At 34.7% G+C, this 4,908-nt stretch overlaps 1 pseudogene; it reads left to right on the top strand.

Annotated features, from left to right (window-relative positions):
* Positions 1 to 4,908, top strand: part of LOC101990896 — a 20,898-nt pseudogene that overhangs the window by 8,100 nt on the left and 7,890 nt on the right.

Here is a 4,908-nt window from a genome sequence, read left to right as displayed (position 1 = left end):
TGTGGAGGAAGGGGTACCCTCATCCATTGCTGGTGGGAATGCAATCTTGTGCAACCACTTTGGAAATCTGTGTTTCGGTTTCTCAGGAAATTCAGGATTTTCCTCACTTTCTTACTTCATTTCCCTTATGAGAGTATTTCATGTAGCCAAAGCTGGCATGGGCTCTTCCTCCTGCCCTAGATACCCAGGTGCTAATGTTGTGGACAGACATCCACAGATTATTGTTTCTATGTGTGAGTTTTTATGCTATTTATGCTCTTAACTCATGTTTACATTATTTTTCTGAAAGATATGAAGGAAAAGCTCATTTTTATTTGAAGATTATAAATAGATTACTTGTTATTTCATTATGATTATTGGTTTTTTGTTTTTAAGATTTATCTTTTTTTGCTATCACATAATATCTATCAATTGACCCTCATGAGTAATGAATTTTACTTTTAAATTTTTAATTAAAAATTTTATATATTGTGATCACATAAGGCAAATTATTGTTCAGTATTTATGAACATTACAATTAATATTGTTTTTTGAGAAATGAGATACATTCTTTTCAATTTAACTTAATTTTTACTTTAAACAAAAACAAGCTATCTTTTTTCATTATACATACCAATCCAAGTTACTACTTCCTGTTCATCTCACATTCCTCCACATACCCCTGAACTCCACCTCCCCCAACCACTCTTCACAGAGGGTAAAACATATTGATTTGGGGAAGGTCCAAGGCCCTCCCACTATATCTAGGCTCAGCAAGGTATCCATTTAATAAGAATAGGTTCCCAAAAAGTCAGGACAAGCAGTAGGGATAAATCCTGATGCCACTGCCAGTGGTCCCACAGACTGCTCAAGCCATGCAACAGTCACCCACATTCAGAGGGACAGGTTTGGTTGGATCTATGCTTGTCCCTTCCAGGTCCAGCTGAAGTTGCTGAGCTCCCATTAGATCAGGTAGACTGTTTCAGTGGGAGTACACATCATGATCTTGCACTCTTTATGAACTACATCCTTAAACATGAAATGCGATAGAGAAAGGTTGTTTATTATAGTACTCTTTGTAATACTAAAATATAAATAAATAGCCATTTGACTTTCTACAGCTCAAAGACTAGAAGAAATAATTATGCTTGTTGTCACTATTGAATACCATGAAATTGTATTTAAAAACTTATAAGAATAACCAAGATTTGCTTAAAGAAATAATTCCATAATTCTATCTGCAGATTCTTTATATCTACAGAAATCCAAAAGATGTTTTGATCTTGTACTTTCATTTTTCATATTGGATTGGTAAATCTGAAGCCTCAAATACATTAGAAACATTTATGCAAGCATTTCTAGATGGAAGAGGTAAGTACTAATTCATCGACCCAGAATGAAGTTAATTACACAAAAGGGACCAGTAAACCAAATTCTTAGACGCACAGAACATAATTTAAAGAATGGAGCATGGCATTTCTTTTTAGAAAGAACAAGAAAAAAATATTAGAACAAGGAAAATAATACCAGACAAACAAAAAACAAAACACAAAGAACTTATCTCTAGTGACAATTGGTTGTCAATTCTATGCGCTAACAACTGAGTTTTCTTCTTTATGCACCACTTGAGGATTTTCAGGATTACAAAGGCATGTCATTTGGAACTATTTTGGTTTACAGATATTTTATCAATTCCTTACAACTAGTGGCAAAGGTAATATAATCCATTCTGTCAGAGAAAATGCTAAGGGTTGTTGTATGCTGTGCATGAGCCTGTGTATGGCTTTATAATGAAGCTCTGGAATTGTACATTCTACTACATAGGTGGATTAATTAAGGCAAGAGGCTCATCACTAAGGCAGAAGTTTCTGTCCTACATGGACCCATAGTTATTCAGTCCACACCCACAAAAAAAAACACAGAGGCTTATGCTAATTACATAAACAGTTTGTCCTATTAGCTCAGACTTATTATTAACTAGCTTTTACAACTTAAATTAATCCATAATTTTTCTATATGTTTAACTACATGATTTGTTACCTTTTTTGAGTGCAGCATTTTCATCTTGCTTCCTCTGTTTGATGACTGTCTCTGCCTTTCCTCTTCCTAGAATTCTCCTAGTGTGGTCACCCCACCTATATTTCCTGCCTGGATATTGACCAATAAGCATTGTATTAAACCAAAACATGTGACCCATCATTATAGGGTACAAGAGCTTTATCTTGCTTGTAAGATGATATTCAGATTCTGTACCACTGCAGACAGTGAATAAGGAAAAAAAACAGAGACATATGACCTCTGTGGAGAAGTAGAAAAAAGAACCAGTGTACCTTAAAGCCACCTGCAACCTCAGGCCCTTTATTTCTCAATTATTTCTTTTATACTCCTGTACAAACATTATATAGACAGGTTTCTATGAATGTCAGGTAATTGTTCCATCAAACCACTAAACTTTTTAAATAGGGATATGAATATCCATTTCAGGCCATCTATTTTATTTCTAAAAGTTTCAAGCCAGAAAAGGAGGCACAGAGTTTGTTGTCCACTACATGCACACACAGCTTGGCATTCTCACTTGTTACTTTTCTTCCAAGTGCTAGGAAGCAATTGGTTTGACCACATAAGAGGCTGGTATGAACACAGACATGACTTCAATATTATGTTTCTGAGCTATGAAGATATGAAGAAGGTAAGATGAGGTAGTTGTATTTTTAAATGATTTCTTTTACACCACACTTCTCTTGGTTGAAAATACATTCTTCCTGTTATCTACATACTTTAATTCTTTTGGGGCCTTTTGTTGGAGATGATTCCTAATATCCAGCCTCTGCCTCATTCACTGGACTCCCCCGTACTCTATTCTCCATGTAAACTCATCTTTTGTGATCCCTTCTTATGCAACCACCTGTGTCAAATGCAACCCCAAAACTTCATAGTGCCAATGGATTTATAATTAAAAACTTTATTATTACATGTTAGTTTCATCCATTAGTGGTAATTGATGTTATATTCTTGCCCATGAATAGGGTATGCATTGATCTTATCTTGCCATGCTTCTTGCATTATCATTCTTTCTTTCCTCAATACCCTCCCCAATTGCTATTAAACACAATTCTACTTTAAGGTTGACTTTTTAGTTTCAACATATAAGAGAATACAAGAAATTTGTCTTGTTGTCTTGGTTATTAAATTATTATAATGTTCTTTACTTCATACATTTTACTGCAGATGACAGAATTACATTTTATTTTTATTTCTGAATAATCATCTATTTTATATACTGTATACATCATATATCATAAATTCTTTACTCCTCCATCTGTTGATGGACACTAGACAAAGTACATGTTGAAGATGTATAGGAATAACACTAGATAACAGTAAGATTTTGAATGGCGACTTCATTTCCTTTGGCTAGATACTGAGGGAGGCTATAGTCACTACTAAAGTCCAGCAAACAACAGTGAAGCATGTAACTACTATAAAATGTGGACAGTTATAGCCACACCATAATTTAACCAATGGAACAAGTTCATCCTTTTTGAAAAAATAATCTTGGAGCATCTTGAAGATGAATCTATAGAATATTTTTGAATGTTCATAAGTAAACAGTGCCTTAACATGCTGTATAAATCAAAGAAAATGAGTTAAAATTCATCACATTCAGGTTCTTATTGACATATTGATTGGCAAAAATAAGTGAATTACTTCTCTGTGACACACTTCAAAACAAGAGTAAATATGGACTGACCTTTTTATAGAGTTTATGCACTAACAAAGAAGGCAAATAGTCAAAAAGCAAATACCCAAATTAAAAACATCTTTGTGTGTGTTGGTTGGAGGCATGGCAAAGTGTTTAAAGGGACTTCCAATGTGAGCCTGAAACTCAAATTAAATCATCATAACCTCCATAAAGTTGGAAGGCCAAAAATAACTCCATAAATTTGTCTTCTGAGCTCCACCCATGCACCATGGCACTAGTTCCAGTCTTGCAGCACACATATTGCATGCTCACAAGAATGCATGCACACACACACACACACACACACACACACACACCCCTACACACTGTGATTTTTAAACTTTTAGAGATTTTAGACTAGAAATTGTAGCTATTTGTAGGGTTAAGCCAGCCCCCTTTAGGGGGCGGGTTTGCTTCGGGCGAATGCGTAGGGATAAATTGGGCACGCGGGAGGCGGCCCTTTCCTTTTCTTTCCTACCTCCTGGGCTATGCGGGAACCTAGGTTCTGTAAGTTTATCATTAAAGTTGTAAATATTCCTTTATATCTGCATTGCATTTATTTACTTCGGTACAGTTATTAAAGCTGTGCCAAATAAAATGTTAGTATTCATATAAAGGTTTCTACAATAAGTGAAGATAATGGCTTTTCTGGGGGTTGAAAGGAATATGGGATTTACAAGTTAATATATATGAATTAACAAAAAAGAAATGGCTAAAAGCAAAACACAAGATGGAATTTTTATGAACAAATACAGTACTTAGAACCAAGTAAGGAAAGGACTTGAAGATCAAAGGTGTAGGGCAGGAGACAAGAAACTAGTATGTGAGACCAAAGTCAGGACTGCACAAAATATGTGGGTCATGCTAATGATTATTCCTAAAGTGGCGAAGAGACTTTAAGAGTTATAAAAAAGCACAGCAATGGAAAAAATAGTATCTTTGGAATATCATTCCCTATCAAGAGTTTAAAACTGAAAATGGTAAATGTAAGCAGACCAGTTAAAGATGAGGATTTACCCACTGACTATTCTCACACATTATGCCCATAATTATAAGTGAAGTTAGTATTTTTAAAGAGAGAGAAAACTCCCAATATACTCAAGTAATTATATTTGCAACAAAGTTAAGATAATTTTGGTGTCTTCTTTGTCCACTGCTGTGAAATGACTTTGCAATTTTTGTCTAAA

The sequence above is a fragment of the Microtus ochrogaster genome, unplaced genomic scaffold (genome assembly GCF_000317375.1).
Source record: "Microtus ochrogaster isolate Prairie Vole_2 unplaced genomic scaffold, MicOch1.0 UNK231, whole genome shotgun sequence".
Lineage (NCBI taxonomy): Eukaryota > Metazoa > Chordata > Mammalia > Rodentia > Cricetidae > Microtus > Microtus ochrogaster.
Note: the sequence above shows the minus strand (reverse complement) of the source record. Positions and strands in the feature narration are given on the sequence as shown.